This window comes from Panthera onca, chromosome B3 (assembly GCF_046562875.1).
Source record: "Panthera onca isolate mPanOnc1 chromosome B3, mPanOnc1 haplotype 2, whole genome shotgun sequence".
Taxonomy (NCBI): Eukaryota; Metazoa; Chordata; class Mammalia; order Carnivora; family Felidae; genus Panthera; species Panthera onca.
In genome coordinates, this window is record NC_138344.1 from 119474681 (window position 1) to 119498714 (window position 24034).

Consider the following 24034-nt stretch of genomic DNA (forward strand, 5'->3'; position numbering starts at 1 on the left):
TCTAGCCTCGCCATAAGCAACACTGTTTATGAATAATTTTTTACAGACAATTTAGGTTATGTCATTCACGAAATCAGGCCTGATATGTTACCTGTAAATTTTCTTCTAATACACATTAAAATAAGTACACATCTGTTAAAATTGTGTAGATGTTCACCCGTGTACTATTCAAAATCCTCCCATAGAGGGAGGCATATGTATCATTAGGAATGTATGTATCACACTGTGGGGATGTTATCCTAGAAAAGCTCATGTGTTATGAGGCATGTGGCTCCATACTCCTCAATTCATCACAGTTTGGATGTCGACTTTGGCTCAGGTCATGATCTCGCGGTTCCTGGGTTTGGGCCCCGCATCGGGCTCTGTGTTGACAGCTCAGAGCCTGGAACCTGCTTTGGATTCTGTGTCTCCCTCTCTCTCTGCTCCTCCCCCACTTACACTCTGTCTCTTTCTCTCAAAAAATTTTTTTAAAAAGAATATTTTTTGAGAAGGGTGCCTGTGAGGCTCAGCTGTTAAGCATCTGACTTCGGCACAGGTCATGATCTCATGGTTCATGAGGTCAAGTCCCACATCAGGTGAGCTCGAGCCCTGCTTTGGGTAAGCACAAGCCCTGCTTTGGGTGAGCCCCGCTTCTCTCTCTCTCTCTCTCTCTCTCTCTCTCTCCTCTCTTTCTCTCTCTGCTCTTTGTTCACTTGTGCCCTCTCTCAAAACAAAAAAAGAATATTTTGAGAGTCTATTTAGTGAAAAACGATGCTTTTATACCCTCTTGCTGCAGAAGTTAAGTTTTAGAGCAGGAAACAGAAGCCACTCAAGGTATTTTAAACAAGCAATATATTAATAATTTTATAATTATGAAAAGGATTGGAGGACTGAGCACCCTCTTGGAATGAATACAAGAACACCGCAGAACTGGCCTGCCAGGGGAGCTGCAACTCCTCTAGAACCAGGAGGCTACTAATAAGACAGCTTGGTTTAAGAATTCACCACCATGGCTGTAATCCAGGGATCACTTACCACCTGTTCCTCGTCTGTCACAAGTTCCACTTGGCACTTGTGGCTCTGGAAATTGAACACTGGAATGCTGCTGTAGATGTCCAAATGGCCTTGACATTTCTTGTCAGCAGAACATAGCCAAAGTATCAGGAAGGTGACCCCAGACTCTCTTCTGCCTTTTAAATCTCTCATGAGTACTTCTAATTAATGGAACTTAATTTATATCATTCAGAACCCTAGCACAAAGGAGTACGAGAAACAGAGTTGATAGCTCTCTAGCTTTTTTTTTAAAGTTTATTTATTTATTTATTTTGAGAGAGAGAGAGAGAGAGAGAGAGAGAGAAGTGAGTGGGGGAGGGGCAGAGATAGAGGGAGGGAGAGAGAGAACCCCAAGTAGGCTCCACACTGTCAGTGCAGAGTCTGACGCAGGGCCCCAACTCACGAACTGCAAGATCATGGACTTGAGCCGAAGTTAGACTCTTAACCGAATGAGCCACCAATGCGTGCCTATATATAGCTCTCTAACTTTTAAGAAGACCCAGTGAAAAAGTGGGACTGGATACTGAGAGCCAGCTAATCATATCCAATACATTGCCTGTCAGTGGCAGTTCTGCTGTGAACTAAGGAATCACTAAGCCAAGGGAAAACACAAGGTCAGTGCAAGTTCTTATATCGTCAAAGAGTTGCTCTTTTGTGAATTGGAAGTGTGTGTGTGTGTGTGTGTGTGTGTGTGTGTGTGTGTGTAAAGGCAGGTGTGTGTAATCTGAAGGTAGACTCGCAAACATACCAGCTAAGTCAATAGAAGTGACCTTGAGCACAAATTGACACGCCACACCCAAAACCTCAATGGCTCCTCACTGCCTGTAGAAGTGAAGTCTAGTAATAGCCTTGTGTTCTCTGCCTTTTGCAAGTTGGCCTTAACACCCAGCAGGTTCTGTGACTGCCCTTCACTCTAGGCAGAAAGGTCTGGAAATGGACAAGTTTCAGTCCTTCTCTCTGGTCTTTCCTGTCAACAGGGCCCCACCTGAAAGGCTGTTTCCTCTTCTCCACTTACTAGACCTTAATCTTCTTTCAAGGTCCAATTCTGTACTCCTTCCTCACTTCCTAAAACAGGCTTTGCTCTCTCACTCCCTGCTCCCTCTATTAGTACAAACTGCTTGCCTCATTTGGGACCTGGTTTCCACTCTCCAAATCACCCTTGCTGGTCTTCTTGTGACCTGTGACCTGCTTGAGAGGTGCTCAACCCTGTGTCCCTATTACACCTGCACTCCCATCCACAGCACAGGAAACTGGAAGAAGGAAACCACCTTCATTCACCCTCGCTCCCACAGGAAGACAGAGACTTGGGAGGAGAGCGGTCTTGACTTAAGGACTGAATCCAGTAGATCCTTATATGTGATGACAGCAAAAACTTTAGCCAAACCATCAGCCGTGCTAAGAAAGTCTGGAGCTGAGGAAAATGGAACTTTTGTGCATATGATAAAGGAGGAACAGGTTGGCTTATGAGAGGTAGGAAGAAGTAAACCAGCGTGAGAAGGGAAGTTGGAGAGAAGAGAGGGCGAGGGGACCAAGAATCACAGAAGACCCTGAAGGAAAGAGGTGTTTAGTGCTACCAGGGGGACTCTGGGGTGCGTGTCTCAAACCTCAGTAAGGCCTGCTGCTTCCACCATAACACAATGAGTGTTTTTTTGTGCATAGGCCAGAATGGGATGGAACTCCAGGTCTGGACTGTTGTGGAACATCACAGGGCCCCTTTATGAGGATGGTGAGAAGATTCACAGACTGATCTAACACAGAGGAAAGAAGAGTTTGGCCCCAGAAGTAGCCAAGACCACCAGAATCCTACAGGAAATCAGATAGATCATGAGTGGGTATGAGACCTTCTTTGACTTTGTGCAATCACCACAGTGCTCAGGCACGCCTCCCGGGGGGTCATCAGAATGCAGACTCCATTTCTGCCCTTGCTACAAGTCTCCTTTGGAACTTTAGCTGCTGACCAAGCCCTGCCAGTTAGGATTCCAAACCTTCATTTAGATTCCTAGCTCTTATAGTAGACAGAATTTCTGAAATGGTCCCCCAGTCCACATCCATAGATGTCCCAATCCCCCGAACCTCTGAATAGGATGAGAGATCATTCCTGTGGTTGTGGTATATTGTATGGCACAGTTGACCTTAAATTAAGACAGGGAGATCATCCAGGTGGGCCTGATCTAATCTCATGGCCCCTTAGTAGAGGAGAGCTCTCTGTGGCTGGTAGAGAAGAGGAAGTTGGAGATTCAGAGCACAAGGAGGGTGTGATGCAGTGTTGCTGGTTTTGAAGACGTTAGGGGCCACTTGGGAAGGAGTGTGTGTGCCATCTAGAACAGAGGGCAGACCCTGGCTGGCAGCCAGCAAGGTACATACATACATACTCTACAGCCATAAGGGACTGGGTTTTGCCAACACCTGGATGAGTTTAGAAGTGGGTTCTTCCCGGGGGGCCTCCACGTAAAAGCTCAGCTGGTTGATACCTTGACTTGTGGGAACCCAAGCAGAGAGTCCACCTGTGCCTGCTGGACTTCTGAGCTACAGAACTGTCACCTAATACATGGGTGTCATTTGAAGTTACTAAATTTTTGGTGATTTGTTATGCAACAAGAGAAAACTAATATATGTACCTCCCATCTCCCACATGGTGTTCACCTTAGCATCATCTCCTGGCTCTATGGGACTCACGCTTTTATCATAGGATGCTTTAGCTGGGACCCTTTCCCTTAACCCCTCAATATTGGTCACACTCTACTGATCCTACCTGAGCACAGGTCCGGCCTCCCTTGGACTGTTCCATCTGGAGGATCCTTGAGCTGTACCCACAAGGCCTCTGATGTAACATGCACCTCTTACCTCCAGTTGTTGGGTAAATACAATATCTAACTGACCCGACCTGGAGTCCCATATCTAATGGGATTGGGACATTTATTACCCATATCCTCAACACCTAGCATGGTGCCTAGCATATAGTTTGCGTTCAACAATACGTGTTGATGATGTTGATGAATACAGAGAGAAGGAAATCTCTGGATCGTCACCATCAAACATTCCCAGTGTTGGCACAGGAGGCTCTAGCCATGTTACACTATGTGCAATTCTCAGGAGACACCATGGTCTCCTTTGCCTCGGAGTCCTCTACCCCTACCTGTTTTTCCTTCACCCTCACCCCCTGTACTTCCTCCCTCTTTCAAGTGGCTAAATCTTCTTATTCTCCAGGTCTCAGCTCAAATATAATATTCTCTGAAAATACTCTGGTCCCCCAGTTCAAGATTAGGCCCTCTCTTGTTCTCTAGCAGTACCCTATCATCGTGTATGCCTTTGTAACTGTAATTGCCATTTTGCTTGTCTGGAATCCCTACCAGACTCTATGCTCTGTGGTGGCGAGATGAGCTTGCTTTTCTGAGACTCTAGCACCTTACATAGTGTAGGTTCACAATGGCCATGCTTCTTCATCGCCTGGGGATCTGTTAAAGTACAGATTCTGATCCCTATACCCAGGTGGGGCCTAGAATCTGCATTTCTTCTGCTGCTGGTCCATGAAACACACTTTAAGTAGCAAGGTAATAGGATAGGCACTCCCACCATTACCCCATTCTGGCAAAAAGTTTGCATGTAATAGAGGCTGGACAGGGTTTAGGGTGCAAGTAATGGCCACAGGTCAAAATTTCCCCTGTCATTGCTAAGCCAGCTGACTCACAGACAGACGTGAAACCAATAACCTTGGCCTTATTAGCAACTGAGCTAACGGCCACCAACCAATAAATAACAACATTTGGCTAATTTGCATTTCAAAATTGTTTCCTTCCCCTGCTCTCATTCTAGAGCAGGTGCTAATGAACCATGAAATGTCTAAAGCATTGGCAGCAAGGAGGAAAAGAGGCAGAATTGACCCATGCCTGAAGAATAATAATCCTTAAAAATCAAGAGCCACAAAATGCAATGTGGTATCTGGACTGGATCCTGGAACAGAAAAAGGGCATTAGGAGAAAAACTGCAAAATCACAATAAAGTAGGGAATTTAGTTAATAGTAGCGTACCGATGTTTGTTTCTTAGTTTTGACAAAGGTGCTATTAAGAGAAACTGGGTGAGGGGTATCTGGGAACTTTGTGTATTATCTTTGCAACTTTTCTGTAAATCTAAAATTATTCCAAAATTTAAAGTTTATGAAAAGAATCAAGAGCTAGACTGTACAGGATTTCTTTACTCTGTGTACTAATAGTATTATAAAGTTCTGAACATGTGGAACAACTGCTGTTGACTTAACAATAAAAAATTGGAAATCTGCACCTGAGTGGCTCAGTTGATTAAGCATCAGAGTCTTGATTTTGACTCAGGTCACGAGCTCATGGGTTGTGAGACTGAGCCCCACGTCAGGCTCTGCACTAAGTACAGAGCCTGCTTGGGATCCTCTCTCCCCTCTTCTCTCTGCCCTTCCCCTGTTCGTTCTCTTTCCCTCTCTCTCAAAATAAATAAATAAACATTGAAGGGAAATGGGTGTTCATGGGGGAAAAAATCTCCAAGCAAAACTAAGTAGCAATTAGGGAAGGAGACAGAGGGTGGTTGGCCCCAACAGCATACCAGGTAAGGTAGCATACCGGGAAACCTACATTCCAGAAGTGCTTTCACACATCATGAATTTCATGATATTCTGACTGCTATTTCCTCCTGATTCATGCCTTCATTTCTTTAGTATCTCGGGAATTTCTTCACTCTTGAGAAGCTCTCGATTCAGGGTGGCTTTTGTTTATTTGTTTGTGTAACAGTGTTATCTTACAGACTTGGTCACCGTATCACATTTTTGCCTTAACTGTGTTTCCTTACGTGCAGAAACTCTAAGGCTGGTGAGGCCAGGGAACTGGAACGTATCCACCATTGCATGTGCAGCACCTGACTCCAAGTTGGGCACATGGCAGTTGCTTAGTAACTATTCGTTGGAGGGATGAATAAAAGAGGTGCTTCCGCATCTGACATAAATTTCTGCCTGAAAAGCATGGATTTTCCAATGAGATTTCATTTTATAAATATATCCCTTTGGTAGACCTTGATGGTTCTTCCTAGGTCTTCAGGTCTTGGGAAAAAAAAAAACAACTTGTCAACAGGCCCTTGCCAACTCTGGTGAATTCACAGGAAGTCATGAAGATACTATCATGTCTTATGGAAACAATGTCTTCTACTTAAGCAGTGCGTAAGGAGTGGGCTGGTCTCAGGAGGCTGCTTCCCAGGACCTACACTGAGGCCCAGACTCTGGGCTGACCACAGAGGTATAATCAGAGGCTGTGCAGTCAAAGGTTTGTACGTTTATTGCTTTCTCTGTTCTGCAGTCCCGGCTTCCTTAAGGAAGCTGCTTCTCTTTCACTCCAATGTGGTGGGAGAGGAGCTCATTGTTCATCCACCTCCCTGGTAGACCTGTGACTCCTGCCAGGCCAGCCGGCCAGGCTTCTCTGTGGTTTTTAAAGCTTGGAGCCGGAGGAGAAGGGGAGTTGCCTTTTAGAACGTGGAACTGGGAGGATGTGATGCAGAGTCAGTGGTCTGCCAGCTTCTCTGCCATGTGGAGAAAATCTGCAGGAGAAGAGAAAGGGGGGTTGGTCAAGATTGGGAAATGGAGAGAGAAAGAGAGACCTAACATCCCTATTTGTGTCTGGATCCAATCGTACTTCAGGCAACTTCAACCCCCTGAACTTCCCAGGCATGAGAGCCCCAAATATTCTTCTTTCTTAGCTGATTTGGGTTTCTGTCAGTTGCTGTGGAGAGTTCCATGACGCTGGAGAAAAGTGTGCAACTCCCTTCCCACATCTAATGAGACTAGTACCCGCTCAGCCAGGGAAGGGGCTATCTGGGCCTCTGCTTGGCCGGGGTGCTGGGCAGAGATAGCCAGCCCTCCCTCCCCCCCAACACAGCTCAGGCTCTCCCTTTCATAGCAAGACTGTCACTGGGGGATGGCACCCCACCCACAGACTACAGGTCCTATCCTCTCTTCCATCTGTGTGGTAACGTGACTAGCTCTCACCAACGGAATGTGAGTGGTGGTGACAGGTGTTGCTTCCAGGCTGGAAGGCATTTAAGAAACAGTGGTCCCTTGGGACACCCGGGTGGCTCAGTCGGTTAAGCATCTGACTTCGGCTCAGGTCATGAGCTCACTGTTTGCAAGTTCAAGCCCCACATCGGGCTCTCCGCTGTCAGCACGGAGCCTGCTTCTGATCCTCTGTCCCCCTCTCCCTCGCCCCCCCTCCTGCTCATGTTCACTCTGTCTCTCTCTCTCTCTCTCTCTCTCTCTCTCAAAATTAAATAAATATAAAACAATTAAGAAACAGTGGTTCCTTCATCGCTCTCTCCTTCCTCGCTACCTCCGAGCTGGATAAGGAGGATTCCGAGGCCCTCAAGGATGGCAGAGCCACAGCTGGAAGGAGGTTGGGTCCTGCCTTTGGGCCAGGAAAACTCCCATTTGTCTGTTATACGAGTAAGAAGTAAACTTTTATTAGGTTAAGCCACCGAAATGTTAGGATTTGCTTAAGGGAAGGAGGCCGAGAGACAGAAGAAGGAGAACTGCACTCTAGTCAAGTCCAAGGGACGATTTCAAGGATGGAAACAGGAGCCAAAGCTGAGCAACCAGGGAGGACTGGAGGGCGATAGTAAGTGAGGAATAAAAGCAGAGACAGATGCAAGGGAACAGCAAGCCAAGTGGGGGTGCCTGTGGATGGGCTGGAGGGCTGCCAGCAGCGTGGAACATGGGTGGGTCTTCTGGGTTGAGAGGGGCAGGGGTGGGGTGGGCAGGAAGCACAGGTAACATGGGGAATGGTGCCAGGTGTTGAGCCAGGGGGATGAGTCGAACCCACAAACAGGAAATCAGTCGATGACAGCAGAACATCCAAGGCTTGGGGACGAGTTGGGATGTAGAACAGGAAACACGTCAAGGCGAGTGGTTTAGAACTAACGACCGAGGTATTTTGGAAGCCTCATTCTCTGCGGAGTCCTAGGATGGAACTGGCAGGTAAACTGAAGGAGGGTAGCAGGCCAGGTGGGGATGAGGCCAAGGCAAGGGCACATGCCTAGCCCAAGGGGGCAGCTGCCTCTCAGCTCCTGCGGACTATTGCCATGTGGACATGTAGCCCCGATGTCTTTAGATCTTATCATTTTTTCAAGAAAAGCAGGAAATCCTGATTTGTGTGTGTGTGTGTGTGTGTGTGTGTGTGTGTGCGCGAAGTCTCTTGATTTTTAAATGCTGGCAACTAATAGAAAATTTTAAAAAACACCCTGTGGGCCAAACAAAACACATTCACAGGCTGAATTGGCCCACAGGCTGCCAGCTTTCGGCCTCTGGCTGAAAGGAAATGGGTAGAACCAGAAGCATGTAGAAAAACAAAAACAAAAAACATAACAATCATTCAGAGTGTCCCCGGATTTCCAAGCACCACAGGAAACAGAAGAGCTTTGCGACAATCACCCACAAAACACAATACATCTGGTCTTCAGAAAAGCTACGGGCTTCTGGAAGTTGCCAGAGATATACCTCGTAGTCCCCCAAATCTGTTGCAGTTTCCTAAAACTTGAATCCATAGCTCTGATGGAGTATGCTCATTTTCTTTCATCCTTCTCTCGGGTGCGTCAGTTTTTAGGGTTACTTTCTTTTCTGAAAGGCCATCAACTTTATTTTGACAGCCGAGTTTCCAGTAAAAGCAATCACTTGAGTGAAGGCAATTTAGAGAAACAGAACTTGAGCCAAGTAAGAGCTTGGCTAACTAAATTTTATGATAGGAAATGCTTCCAGGCCAAAAACCTCAAGAAGTGTTCAAAGGTTTTCAAAGACTGCATCCAGCTAGTGTAGTTTATTAACCTTGGCCTGTGTCTGAGCCAGGGTCGTGCTCAGAGGATGTGGCAAATGCAGAATCTGATTTTTTTTTTTTTAATGCGGTGTCTTAGAGGGTATGTATTAACGTGACTGGCTGCCGAACTCTTTATTGGTGCCCCAACTTAAACTGTAGTTCAAGGCTTTGCACACCCCAACTGTCCTGTTTGCCCAGGACTGACTAGCTTCCTGAGATGTGGGCCCTTCAGTACTAAGACTGGGACAGGCTTGGGCAGACCAGAACACCCTCCATCCATAGGGTCCTTTCCTCAGGGTTCATGCTATAAAGCGTTGACAGTTTCTCACACCTGAAACTAACAGACTATTGTATGTCAATTATACTTAAATTAAAAAAAAAAAAGTTTTGCCACTTTTTGATTGTCTCCTAAAAAACCAAAACCAAAACCTCTCCCATCTCAATTGCAACGGCTATGTGCTCTCCTGGTTCTCTTCCTATTTCTCTAATTGTTCCTACTCATCTCCTTTTGGCTGCGATCTCTTCCTCCTCCTACCTCTCAACTGTGAATCGCACCTCAGGGTCCAGTCCTCGGGCTTCTGTTCTATTTTCTGCCCATCTCAGTGGACTCATCTTAACGTGGACGATTTCCACATTTAGATCTTGAGCTCACACTCTCACCCGAGATCCAACCCTCCAGCTCCCACGGCTTCACCAGCATTTCCCCCTGGGATGTCCTTGATCGTCTCAAGCCCTGAGTCATCATTATCTTCCAGCCCCATCCAGCTCCCACTTACTCACCAAGTGTCGTCTTCCATTCGAGGCAACACCACCTTTTCAAGCCTTTAGTCTCAAAATGCTAGAGACGCTAACTCCAAATTAGCACCTGCGCGCTACGCGTGTCCTCAGCAACTACCATACTGCTGGGCACATTGGAAGGGCTCAGTAAATGCTCCGTGAATCAAATCGGATCTTGGGGAATGAGTCCGAGGAGGAAACCTGTAATAGCATGCTATCAGAGGCTCGCAATATCCAAGTCATTACCGAGAATTTGTAGGGAGAAGCAAAGTGAAGGTCTGACCGACCTGCCGACACAGCTAATTTAAATCTTTACCGAAGCAACTTCAACCGTAGTGTCATGAACACGCTATGAAGACGCACACAGTTGTGTCTTTCCACAATGTCAGCTTTATTCAGTCATAAAGCAAGGCTAAAGGAATTACAAAGGAGGTTTGGAGGAGTGCCTGGGTGGCTCAATGGGTCGAGCAATCGACTTTCGTTCAGGTCACGATCTCGCGGTTCATGAGTTCGAGCCCCATGTCGGGCTTTGCGCTGACAGTGGGAAGCCTGCTTGGGATTCTCCGTCCACCTCTGTCACTCCCCCTCCCTCACTCACGCTCTCCCTCTTTCAAAAATAAATAAACATTTAAAAAAAAAAAAAAAGCAGCTTTGGGATTCCAAACTCAATGACATTTCCCCGGGTGATTAACTTGGCTTCTTCCAGGCACACACGGCAGAACACAAGACGAGCCACACAACAAACAAGATAGAACAAGGGGTAGGAAGTTAACAAACCAAGTGTGAAGTCAATCTGTGTGTGCGTGCGGTTGAGATAAGGCCTCAGTCCGGTCCGGGTCAGCTCTCAACACTTACGGCTTATTATGTTCAGGCAGTGAAGGATCTCGGTTCTGTTCCGAGATCAACTGGGCAGGGCCTTCAGTGGCAGCTGCCTTTTTGAAGTGATCAAAGAGGGGTCATGTCTGAAGAGTCTGACCGTTTGCTGCAAAAATCTTCCCTTTTTTGAAAGGGATTTAATTGATCTTGGGTCCCTGCAGACCTCCTCTGCTTCTGCTTAACAGGTCCAAGTGAGTTGTCAGCTGACTTTGGTCTCGGTGATAATCTGGTAGCTGCAGTACCCTTACCTGCTGTGTCATTGCTCGAAACGGGCCTCTGCTTGACATGAGTGACTCCATCTTGCTCTCTACACAGAAACATTTGACCACCTATGAGTTAAATAAACTCAAGGGTTATTAAATTTCTAGCTCACTTTTTATGGTGTTGATTTTTTTTTTTTTTTCAGGCAGAGTCAAAGATATTTCCAAGGTTCCAGACGATTATAAGGATTAACATGAAAAATACGGATTTTACTCTACTGGTTTATTTGCTGGGTTCCCGACAAAAGGAACTTTTAATTACCAAATGCTCAGAATCAGAGCAAAGCTAGTGGCTATAAACCAAGTCTTTCCTCTTCCGTCCTCTACCCTTTCCTAGGTTCTTAGAAGACAATCACTTTATTTTGTATTCTTTTTCAACATTTATTTTTGAGAGAGAGAGAGAGAGAGAGAGACAGAGTGTGAGCAGGGGAGGGGCAGAGAGGGAGACACGGAATCCGAAGAAGGCTCCAGGCTCTCAGCACAGAGCCCAATGTGGGGCTCAAACCTACGAGGTGTGAGATCAGGGCCTGAGCCAAAGTCAGAAGCTTAACCGACTGAGCCACCCAGGCTCCCCGAGGACAGTTGCTTTAAAAATACTCCTGAAATAGGGGCACCTGGGTGGCTCAGTCGGTTAAGCTTCCAACTTCAGCTCAGGTCATGATCTCACAGTTCGTGGGTTTGAGCCCCACATGGGGCCCTGTGCTGACAGCTCAGAGCCCAGGCCCTGCTTCGGATTCTGTGTCTCCCTCTCTGCTCCTCCCCTGCTCTCTCTGTCTCTCAAAAGAAATAAACATTAAAAAAAATACTTTTGAAATAGATCTATAGCATGTTTTGATGGGGACCAGCAGCTTGGAAATAATGCTGCTTAGGGAAATTCTCCCCCAACAGGTCTTCCTTTTCAGATATCCCCAAGTCTGGGGATTCCTCGGAACCCCTTTTATTTGCATTTGTAAAGCACAAACATAACTTAGACCCGAGTTAGTCAACCTTAGGCACTATTGACATTTGGGGCTGGATGATTCTTTGACAAGGAAGGTGCTTTCCTGGGCATTCTGGGGTGCGTAGCGGCATCCTAGGCTTCTACCCACTGGATGCCAGCCTCACACACACACACCCTCCACTTATCACAGGCAAAAATGTCACCAGGGGTTGCCAAATGTCTCCTGAGGGACAACTTGCCCATAGTTAATTCTTTTACTCAGAAACAATAGTGGAGACCGTTTACCTATACTCCTGAAATGTCTCTTTGTTATTTGAATCTCTCTGGCCAAGACCCAGACAGTTGCATTCCCAGGGTTGGGAGGAGAGAATTATCTCCAGGCAGGGCCCAAGGCTGGACCTGACAGGCCCATCCATCAAGGAGGCTCTAATTGGACCCATTACCTTATCTGAGAGCAAATTCTCCTCTGAAAGATCACCCTGCACCACAGTGCCTCTGGGGTAATTTGCTCTGGGGGATGGGACGGAGCTGGGTGCTGGAGAGGGAAGGTCAGCTGGGCTCTAAGACGCCCTCGAATGGGTGGCCTGAGTCAGCAGAGCTGCTCCGGGCCTCGGGGATTTCCAGGGGGAACTGGGTGGACAGAATTCCCCCTGGATGATGGTCTAGACAGGGCTCACCCTTCCCTCTGCTCATCAGGGGTTTCTGCTTCCCCTTTAGGAAGAGGAAACACCCTGGCTGTTTATTTTGGGGCTGCAGATCTGTTGTGAATAAGCCCCAGGACGGGCAGCGGGACAAGTCTTCTGCGTGTGGGGCGTTTTAGGAAACAGGCTGCACTGACTGTAGCCCTTGCCAGAGGGCTCCAGGGGGGCCAGTAGATGAATTACGAACAGGAAGATAATGCCTGGGATCAAATCCAGTAAATAAGAAAATGTAACTTAAAAGCAGTTTAGAGTTCTTGCTAACTTTCCAAATCTTAAAAAAGCAATTGTTAGAAAATACATAATCCCATAGCCACCGACAGCCATTTATTGAAATACCTTCCATGTGCAAAACAGCTGGGCTCGTATACATACTATTACATAATTTTTCCACTTAAAATATGTCTCCTAAACACGATTTCATTTTAACAATTATATATGCTCTATCACTTTTTAAAAAGCAATCTCTATGCCCAATGTAGGGCTCGAACTTATGACCCCTGAGATCGAGTCGTGTGCTCTATTGCTGTTAAGGACTAAAAAATTTTTCTTTTTTTTTTTCTTTCAGCTTATTTATTTATTTATTTTGAGAGAGACAGAGGGCACGAGCAGAGGGGCAGAGAAAGAGAGAGAGAGAGAGAGAGAGAGAGAGAGAGAGAGAAGCTCAAGCAGGCACCATGCTTAGGACAGAGCCCGACGCAGGGCTCGAACCCTTGCCATCTCAAGAACCATGAGCTAAAGCTAAAACCAAGAGTTGATGCTTAACCAACTGAGCCACCCAGGCGCCCCTAAAACCTTTTTCTGTGGTACAAATATGCCATAATTATTTCAACTAAAATCTATACCCAAATATTTTAGTTGTTCACATTTTTGCCATTATAAAGGATGCCTGGGAGGCGCCTGGGTGGCTCGGTGGGCTAAGCACGGCTCAGGTCATGATCTCATGGTTTGGGTTGTGAGTTCAAGTCCCAGGTTGGGTTCTGCGCTGACAGCTCAGAGCCTGCAGCCTGCTTCGGATTCTGTGTCTCCCTCTCTCTCTCTGCCCCTCCCCGACTTGCGCTCTGTGTCTCTCTCAAAACAATGAATAAACATTGTAAGAAATTAAGAAAAAAAAAAGGATGCCTGCCACAAACATATTTGTGCAGAAATTCTTTCTTATGCTTTTCCCAATTATGTTCTCTAAAACTTTTCATTCATTTTCTTTCTTCCTTTTTCCACCTTTCTTCTCTCTTGCTTGCGCCCTCCTCCACCCAAATGAATGTCGACACCTAGTACACATATTTGTACGCCTTTCTCTGTGCCCAAGCAACGACGTGCAGCCTATGTACGCACAGGGGGCTGATTTGTTTGGTCACCTGTTTAAGAGTAACGGAGTGCTGCCCCAGATTCTGAGTGATTTGGTTTTCTCTCTTGATGAGAAACCCTCTACCTCTAGCAGGTTCTTTCCTAATAAGTTATTTACTTCAATTATGTATATATATTTATATTAATTAATTAACTAAAATAAATGAATGAATGAATTAATTAATTAAATAAACTTGTACTTGTTCTGTGGCAGCCAAGAAACATAGCAGACTTTATTTGCTGTTTTCCAAACACCCCGAATACTTTCCTGCCTCTGTGCCTTTGCTTATGCCATTCACCTTGCCTGGAATACCCTTCCACCTGCCTCACTTATCCAAGCTCCACTTACCAATTAAGGCCCAGTTCCAATCCCGCTTCTTGCCTGTAACTACCTCTGAAGCCTCCAGCTGGAAGTCAGCTTGTCCTCAGGACATTTTTATTCTCTGCATTCCTCTCATTCATTTCCTTGCAGTATTCGGCTTTAAGCTTTTAAAATCTGAATTTGAAAAGCTCCTGGGGACAGGGACCGCACCTCATGTGTCTTGTGTTACCACAGGGTTCAGCACCATCACCCGTAATGTACTCAAATAGCCAATAGCCATGGAACCCAAGAACGAATGAAATGAATGAATGTGTGAGCGCACGCGCGCGCTACTCTGTCACCCGAATGCTCCCTACGGAGAGTTTCAGAAACAGATTCGAACCCGGAAAGATTCGGAACACTTTGAGAGACAGATATTTTAGAGGTTCTTTATAATATTTTGTCCTCGTTGGAAAGCATTGCCTTGTGGAAAATACAAAAAGGCACGAAGAGTAAAATGAAGATCACTCCTCCTTCAGTCAGGTGGAGAAAATTCACCATTAACATTTTAGTGTATATCTTTTTAGTGTTTCTACGCATATATGAACTTATAAGATATGATATATACATGTATATGTGCACGTATACATGTATGCACACCACACACACAACTTTAAAAATTGGGGGGGTTGGCGCCTGGGTGGCTCAGTCATTTGGGCGTCCAACTTCGGCTCAGGTCATGATCTCACAGCCCGTGGGTTCGAGCCCCGCGTCGGGTTCTGTGCTGACAGCTCAGAGCCTGGAGCTTGTTTTGGATTCTGTGTCTCCCTCTCTGTCTCTGCCCCCTCCCCCACTTGTGCTCTGTCTCTCTCTCAAAAATAAAGAAAAATTTTTTAAAAACTGGGGGAGGGGGATAATGGAAGGAGCAACTCTTGGATGCCCTGGCCCCTGCTCCTGGGCTCTTGGTTAAGGGCAACAAGTTCCTGGGGCTCTTTGTGCTCAAGGAGTCATTTAGGTGGGGGAGGAACACTTTGCTAAGAGCTGAGGGTCCCTGGGTTCCTGCATCCTTGTGTCCCACGTGGGACAGAGAAGCAGTGTCTCCCTCGTTTATCACTCCCTCGCGTTCTTGCCCCTCCACGGGGAAGCCCAGTTACCCCAGGAGTTCTGGGTCTCACTCATCCTAGAAAACCTTAGCCCTCAGGCAACAATTTCCCTGCCGTCTCAGCCTCTTCCTATTGGACCCGCCAAAAGTACAAGAATTACCCAACAAGTGAGTGGGTGAATGGGTTCTCCCTGGGAATTTTGACACTCCCAGAGGAGAGAGGGAAGTCCACCCACTCCCCAGAATGGATCCTCAGACAGACTGTGGCTGACGGGCTGAAGGGTGTTCTTGGGGTGGGGCAGTGGATAAGAACTCACCTTCCTTGGGTGTTGACTCAGCGCGGGACACCGCTAGCCCTTTCCGCACCTTCTCATTTAACTTTCAAAAAACAAAACAAAACAAACAAACCCTCAAGGTGGTATCCTCATGCCCAGTTAACAAAAGAGGAAACTGAGGTGGGTGCAGAAACCTACAATTAAACTGTGTGATCGTGGCTGGCCCCACCTACGTGGCCACACTACTGTGGCCTCATTCTGTGAGAGTGGTGACCTTTCTCCTCCGAGGAATCGAGGAAACGTCCTTGACTCACTCTTTCCCTCGCCTCCACGTTCGGTCCCTCCGCAAGACATACCCACTCTGGCTCCAAGCCTCTCCTGCGTCTTCTGCACCTCCCCGTCCCCACGGCTCCCACTCTGGTCTCAAACACCTTTACTTTCTCCTAAACTATGTCCTGCTGCTCTTATGGTTTGTTTTCTACACCCCAGCCAGAATGATCTTCTAAACAGATCACAACACTCCCCTGCTCAAAAGCTTCTAATGGATTCCCAATGAACCTGCAACAGACCCCAAACTTCTTGCCTTGGCTTATAAATCCCTACAGGATGTGGGCAGCTTGCTCCTTAGACCTCCGTTCTGGCCACTTCTCCCGACCTCTTTGCTCCAGCCACACTTGTCTCTGTTCCCCCAACTGTGAGATCACTCTGCCCCGAGACCCTGCAGTTGCTGTTGTTTACTTCTGGTGTAATTTCTCCCCTCAATCCTCACGTTGCTTCCTTCTTGCCATTCAGGACTCTGTTGAAAGACACCTCCCCAGAGAGGTTCTCCCTAACCACCTGTTCCAAGTAGCCGCTCAATCACTTGCGACCACATCATCCTGTCTTTTGTGTGTGTGTGTGTGCTCTTGGCGTCCTGTCTTAATGATCTGCATAGTACTTAGCACTATGAGTCACTTTAAAAATGCCATCATTCATTCATTCATTCATTCACTCCCTGCATCCTCCCACTAGGATCTATCCCCAATGGCAACAGTGCCTGGCATATAGTGGTTGCTCAAGAAGTCTTTGTTGAATAAGTTAGCAAATGAATGAATGACTGACTGAATGAATGACGTTTTTTCCTAGTTCATGAATTTAATGTGCACTTACCATCTGTTAAGGACCAGATGCTGAGCTGTGGGCTATGTGAAAAGTGAAAATGAACACGACACATCAACCCTCAAGAAGTGTTTGACTTATGATGTCTGAGATGTGCTTTAAAATAATCTAGAGAAAAAAGAAGGGAGAGTATATAAAACAAGGCTGATCAAATGTCGATGACTGTAGAGGTAGCATGATGGGGAAAGGGGGCTTTATTCTGCTCTTCGCTTGATTTTTGTGTATCTTGGAAAATGTCCAAAATAAAAAGTTTCTTAAAAAAAAAAAATCTCCCGGGGCGCCTACGTGGCTCAGTCGGTTAAGCATCCGACTTCGGCTCAGGTCATGGTCTCACAATTTGTGGGTTCGAGACCGGCGTTGGGCTCTGTGCTGACGGCTCAGAGCCTGGCTCCTGCTTCAGATTCTCCCTCTCTCTCTCTCTGCCTCTTCCCTGCTCATGCTCTGTCTCTCTCTTTCTTTCTCTCAAAAATAAACATTAAAAGAAAAAAAAAAAGCTTATCACCAGGATGGGGGGAGGTATGCCAACTGGTAATCAAGATACACCCATAACTGCTTTGCTGCAGGCTAGTGAGGAACGCTACAAATGAGGGGGACTGTTAATGAATCAGCATTTATCACACTGATTGAGCATCTAGTGTGTGTCAGGCACTGTGCGAAGTGCCACGGGTATAATGGCACACACAGGGCCTGCTTTCGTGCAACGTACGATCTAGCCTATAGACATAGGGACGGTAGCTGAGGAAGAAGGACAAACACAGGGTGCTGAGAGAGTGTGTAAGAAAGAGCACTCACTTGGTCTGGAGTTCAGGAAAGAGAGGGAGGTGAAGGGCAGACAGGGACGGCCACCCAGGCAGAGGGAACAGCTTGCACAATGGCTCAGTGGCTCAGTTCCTGCATCTCAGGACCCAGAGAAGACTAGCATTCCAGGGCAGACAGAGCAAGGAGGAAAGTGGAAAGAGATAAGGCTAGACCAGTGAGCAGGGCCCAGACCCCACAATGACACGAAGGTCCTATTATACATTTGGGACTCCATCCCCCGCCGCTGAAGGAGTGCGGGGGGAGGTTTCTGGAAGTGGGTGACCAATGAACTAGGCTTTGGAGTTGGGGAGCATCGCAACCGGGTAGCAAGGGTAGCCCCCCAAGGCGTTCCTAGTGAAGGTAGCACGGTGAACTCTGATCCAGAGGGAGAAGAGTTCAAGGTATTGAGGAAATAGTGGGTGGCCTGGCATGGGAGGGGCACATGGTATTGTGCGGAGGTATAGCAGGCAATAAGGCTAGATAGGAAGGTCAGAGACAAGCACCAGACAGCAGGCTAAGGAGTTTGGACTTTATTCCTCAGACAATGGGGAGCCACTGAAGATCTTTTTGATCATTGGACAGATATGATCAGAGCTGCCCTAAGCAAGGATGGATTTGATGGGGAAAGCAGGCAGGACATTATTATATATGTGAGAGGCGAAGTGGGTCTGATTTTAACACTCACCAATGTATTAAGCACATACTATGTGCCAGGCATTGCATTGAAAGCTGAGGATACAAAGAGGACAAAGGGACTGCCCCTGTCCTGCCCTACAGAGCTCTTAGATGGCCAACGTGACAATGAGAACCCAGTGTGATACGACTGTGACATGACCAGGATGTTATGGAAATCCGTAAGAAAGGGGGCCACTGGGGGCGCCTGGGTGGCTCAGTCGGTTAAGCATCCGACTTCGGCTCAGGTCACGAACTCACGGTTCGTGAGTTCGAGCCCTGCGTCGGGCTCTCTGCTGACAGCTCAGGGCCTGGAGCCTGTTTCTGATTCTGTGTCTCTCTCCCCTCAGTTCCTCCCCTGCTCACACTCTGTCTCTCTCTCAAAATAAATAAAGATTAAAAAAAATTTAAAAAAAAAAAGAAAGAAAGGGGGCCGCTGGACTTCCCTGAAGCAGGGGATGTGGTCAGGAAAGGCTCTCAAAGAGATACAAAGCCTCCTTGAGCCTCTCTTGAGGGATGAATTACCAGAAAAGATTGGAGAGTAGCATTCCATGACAGGTGGTCACAGCACAGGTAGAAAAGTCTGGAAGTCTGAGAGCAGAATGACTGTAGACTTGACCAGAAGATGGGGAAGGCAGTGCTGTGTCCCGAGGGGAGGCCAGGGAGATAAGTGGGAGACACAGGGAGGGTTTGCATGTCAAACCCATTTGTTTCTCAACATTAATAGCATTAATAGCATGAACAGTAATAGCATAAGTTATCCCAACTTCTCCCCCTTGTTCTGTCAGCCCTGGGGGTGGTGGTTGTCGCTCCCGTGATACTTCAGATCTTTCTGTGTTTTCAGTGTCCTCCTTGATAACTTTAGACTTCATCAACAATTGATCTGAAAAATTAATCTGAAATCTTAACTGAGCTCTGTTAGAATCGTCCCTATGGGGGCAGCTGGGTGGCTCAGTCAATTAAATGTCTGACTCTTGATTTCAGATCAGGTCAGTTTCGAGTCCTGCACCAGGCTCCGAGCTGCCAGCGCGGATCTTGCTTGGGATTCCCTGTCTCCCTCTGGCTCTGCCTCTCTTTCTCTCTCTCTCTCTCTCTCTCTCTCTCTCTCTGTGTGTGTCAAAAATAAATAAATATTAAAAAAAAATAGCTGGTGTGATTTCAGTTCCCTGGCAGGGCCCTGACTGACAAAGAGAGCTTGAGGGATTTTAAGAGGAGATCTGCATTTTAGAAAGGTCTCTCTAAGAACGATTATAGAGAATGAAGCAGGGAGGCAGAGCCTGTTCAGGCAGTGGTTGGAGTATTGGAGGGGAAGCGGGGAGACCAAGGACAACAGCCTGCAGGATGGAGGTGGAAAGGAGAGGATCCAGTCGAGAGTGAGTAGGGACATTGAATTGACAGAGGTTGGGGACTGTAATTGGAGGTTTGCTTAGGCTTTTGGCTTTGCATGCAGTGCCATTTACTGGGGCGCAAAATCTAGGAGAATTAGGTGAGTGTTGAGGGGATTGAGCCTGAAGGGCTGTGGAACCACGGGTGGAGATGTTCCAGAGGCAGCCGCACGTCCAAATCTGTGGTCAGAAAAGGAGTGGGAATGGGACAGATGGATTAGGCGATCAAGTACGAATTGTTGGGGGTGATGGCCCTGGGCACGAGCCCCCTGGGAGCATATGGAAGACGAGGAGAAGATGGCCAGGGGTGGAGCCCCGGGAACTGCAACACTTAGGAGTGCCCGGGGAAGAGGAACCCACGGAGAATCCTGAAGAGAATCATGGAAAGCACGAAAATGGCAGAGGGAGGACCAGGCAGGACATTTAGAAGGAGGATGGTGTCTGGGCACCTTGTGCTTACCAAGGGGGTGTGCGTTACACGCACAAGCGTACGTGTACATTTTTAAAGTCATTCCTTCCCCTAAGTTTGGAATATTAAGCAGAAACTTGTTCACCTCAGTCCTGGTGTCACCATGCGACCTGGCCCAACCCTTCATCATTGTCCAACTGCGTCAGGAGAAGCCACCTGGCAGGAAGGAGTCAGGTGGAGCAGAGAGCAGCCGGGTCTTGAAGTCAATAACTGGTGATAAGGCCAGATGTGTAGTCATAGCAAATAATAAAGAACCGACGCCATCCCAGGTAGGAAGAAGTGGTCAACTGTCTTCAGCCAGGAGCAAGGAAGGGGCGGAGGGGTGTCCCAGACACCTGGGAGGGGAAGTGGGAGGGCGAGCACATTTATGGAGTGGGCCAGGCCTCCTGCTAGGCTCTTTGCATGTTATCTCAATTAACCTTCCCCTTTCAAAGATAAGGAAGCTGAGGCTCAGAGAGGTTGTATAATGTGCCCAAGGTCATATAATAATGGGGTGACTTAAGATTTGAACCCAGGGGCGCCGGGGTGGCTCAGTCAGTTAAGCGACCGACTTCGGCTCAGGTCATGATCTCACGGCTCATGGGTTCGAGGCCCGCGTCGGGCTCTGTGCTGACAGCTCAGAGCCTGGAGCCTGCTTCCGATTCTGTGTCTCCCTCTCTCTGCACCTCCCCTGCTCATGCTCTGTCTCTCTCTGTCTCTCCAAAAATAAATAAATGCTAATAATAAAAAAAAAAAATTGAACCCAGGTCAAAGCCTGTGCTGCCTCAGACGAGCCCTTAGTCTCCAACCAGATCTATTTTCCTGGTGACCTGAAGGGCCACGTTCTTTAATTTTTGGGCATGGAGACAAAGCTTCTTGTTGAAGCTTGAGCTGAGTGATGGCTCAGCGCCCAATCAGCGGCCTGAGTTAGGTGTTCTCCATGAGTGGCTTCTGATGAAACCAGACTTCCTGTTTCATCATGCTGCGTATTGTCTCGCTCCTGGGTTTCTTGCCAAATATCTTCCTTGCCACTCCCGGATAGGGGTGAGGTGACGGGGGAACAGGCTGTAATGAGGTGTCTGTCAAGACCTGCTTACCTTCCAGAGACCCTAAGATCTGAGGAACAGCCAGCAACTCTGGAGGCAGGTCAATTGCCACCCCATGTCTGAGACCCTGAAAGACCCCCTTGGAGCCTGATTATGGGCCAAACGATGATAATAGCTAAAGGGCACTGGATGGCTTTCTGTAAACCAGGCTTTGGGCTGTGCATCTTACATGCATTGTTTCTGTTTCATGTAGTCCTTAAAACAATCCCGTGAACTAAGTGATTATCATGCCCCCTTTGCATGCAAGGGAACCACTCAGAGTAAGGTTGTCTATACCCAGTAAACATCAGGAATGTCTGAAGCAAAGGCATAGAGAGAGGCCTGCCTTGCCACCCTCACTCTCTCTCCTGTCCTTGCCCCAGGGTCCTCGGTTTGGATTCCCTGATCCATGAGAAATTCCTCTTTCTTTTTTTCTAAGGCCAAAGGAAATTCTGGCCAGCATTGCAAAATGGTGGCAAAGGAAACGTGTGCCTTGGGGGTATCCAGAGTCCCAGTCAGGAGCTTTCATTCCACGGATCTTTTTACATAGAGAGAAATATGAAACTGTGTCCCCTGTTACAGGTATTTCGTATGCCTGTACGAAGGGGCGGGGTATGCATGTATGTCTGTGTCCGTGTATGTGTTCACATGCGTACATGAGGGCAGGGTAGGAATTAGGCAAATCAACCTCAAAGACCTGTCGCCTGCCTCTATGGCCATACGTGGCTTCCGCGACTGCATTTTCTAAGCCAAAGTCAGGACACATGGACCGGCTGGTATAAGTGCCTTTGCAACAATGAAACTGATACCATTCACAGGAGATACAGAGGCTTTTGGCCAACGGTTCAGCAGAGGTGCTCTGGTGTGCTTTGGGGGATGTCCTAGAGGCCCCTGGGAGAGACAAGGTTTGGCTAAGAGTTGAGACCGGAGTATGTAAGTGTAAGCTTGCCAGCTGCTCACAGCCCACTAAGGATTAGCATTATTATATGTGATTTTAAAGATGCGGTTACGGGGGATCTGATATTCCCAGAACATCCAAGAGAAACATGATAGCCTAACACTAGTAGGAAGATCTGAAACAATAGCTTGTTTTAGGGGCTATTATGAGATGCATCACATTAATAATTGAATCTTTATATACTCACAAAATGTCATGGAGAATTGAGCCAGGCTTACACAGGAGGTCAAAAAGATTGCCTCTGCTTAAAATATCCGGTGAGTGGAGATCAAAGTGATTGGCTTTGCATGACGCGAATTTAACAAGCATGTATTGTTTCCTACCACTGCTCCCTACCAGCCTCCAGATCCCGGGTGTCAGGCCCAAAGAGGACTGAGACGGGGTCTGCAGAGGTGACAGGGGTGACAGTTGTGCAGGGCTAATTATGATGCCATGTGACAAGGGTGGCTTATAACAGTGGCAAGAGTGGAGTCCACGGGTGCCTGGGTGGCTCGATCGGTTAAGTTGGCCGAGCCGACTTCGGCTCAGGTCGTGATCTCGTGGCACGCGAGTTCAAGCCCCGCGTTGGGCTCTGTGCTGACAGCTGAGAGCCTGGAGCCTGCTTCGGATTCTGTGTCTCCCTCTCTTTCTCTCGGCTCCTCCTCCACTCATGTGTGCTCTCTCTCTCTCTCTCTCTCCCTCAAAAATAAATAAACATTAAAAAAAACAAGAGTGGAGCCCAGAGGGTGATTAATTCATTCGCAGGAGGGGTCTGGTACTAGCTTTCTCCTCATTTGTCACATAACACATTACCACAAACTTAGTGGCTTAAACAGCAAACATGTATTACCTCACAGTTTCTGTGTGTTGAGAGTCCAAGCACTGCTTAGCTGGATCCTCTCATCAGACTGTAGTCGAGGTGTCTCTTGGGCTGCCTGCCTTTCTGGAGCTTGGGTCCTCTTCCAAGCTCACGTGGTTGTGGGAAGAATTTCGTTCCTTGTGCCTGGATGATTAAAGCCCCTCTTTTCTTTCTAGCTGTCGGTGGGGATACCCTCAGCAACCACAGGCCGCCTCAAGCCTTTGTCACGTGACCCGTTCCATAGGCCCTCTCGCGATATGGCAGCTTACTTCTTCAAGGCCAGCAGGAGAATCTCTCTGATTTCAGGGAGGGTCCCAACCCCTCTTTTGAAGGGCTCACCTGATTAGGTCAGACCCACCCAAGATAACCCCCCTTTTGATTACCCCCAAATCAACTGATTAGGGACCTTACTTACATCTGCAAAATCCCTTCTGCCAAAATCAAGGGGGTGATATCACATCATATTCACAGACCCTACCCAAACCACACTCAAGGGTATCCAAGGCATGTACACCAGAGGGCAGGAAACTTGGGGGCTATCTTAGAATTCTGCATACCAAGAGTGGGGGAGGGGGAAGGAAGAGGAAAGTGCCACGGCACACAACCTTTATGCTGAGTACTGAAGAATGAATTTAAGTGCTTCTAGCACTCCAGGGCTCCAAGGGAGGGAGGCTGTTGGGGAGGGGAGAGAGAAGAGTGGCAAGAACATTATGGAGACAGAAGACCATACATAAAGTTACAAGGGCATAAAGAAATCTGCTCGGTGGCAATCGAATTGTCTAGTGGGGCCATAGACTTCAGGGGCGTGGGGGCCAATGTGGAGAAAAAATAGAATATTAAGTCATGAACACCGTGTTCTTTCAATGAGTTCTTGGCCTCAATTCCTGAAACCAGACAAGGTGGGCTAGAGACAAATGTCAGAAAAACAAGTCCTTTCCCTGGAGGTCTCTCTCCAGGGATCCCTGACCTCACCCATCAGTGCCTCATAGTCCTGTTGTTCTAACAAGATGCATATCCACACTCTTCCTGAACCCTCATGCCCAGGCTTCTAAGGGGGACCAGAGTCTTGCTTACTGAGTCAGCTTCTGGATGCTCCTGTGTGTGTGTGTGTGTGTGTGTGTGGAGAAGACAACCAGTGAGCATATTGGAGAGAACTAGAGGAAGCCAGAGATGCTAGGCAGCCTACACAAAAATGAAGAGCTAACTGAGAAGAAGTTGGAAGAGGGAGAGAAAAATCCATGAGGGCTGGGTGTCTGGAAGTTTTAGGAGACTCAG

General features: G+C 47.5%; 1 long non-coding RNA gene across 1 annotated transcript in view; it reads right to left on the reverse strand.

Annotated features, from left to right (window-relative positions):
* Window positions 1-496: 496 nt before the first annotated feature.
* The window catches only part of LOC132670106 (uncharacterized), a 49793-nt gene continuing 26255 nt past the window's right edge, over window positions 497-24034 (reverse strand). Inside the window, exon 3 of the long non-coding RNA XR_014137839.1 lies at window positions 497-6583. This is a non-coding gene — a long non-coding RNA (uncharacterized LOC132670106). The remainder of the gene's footprint in view (window positions 6584-24034) is intronic.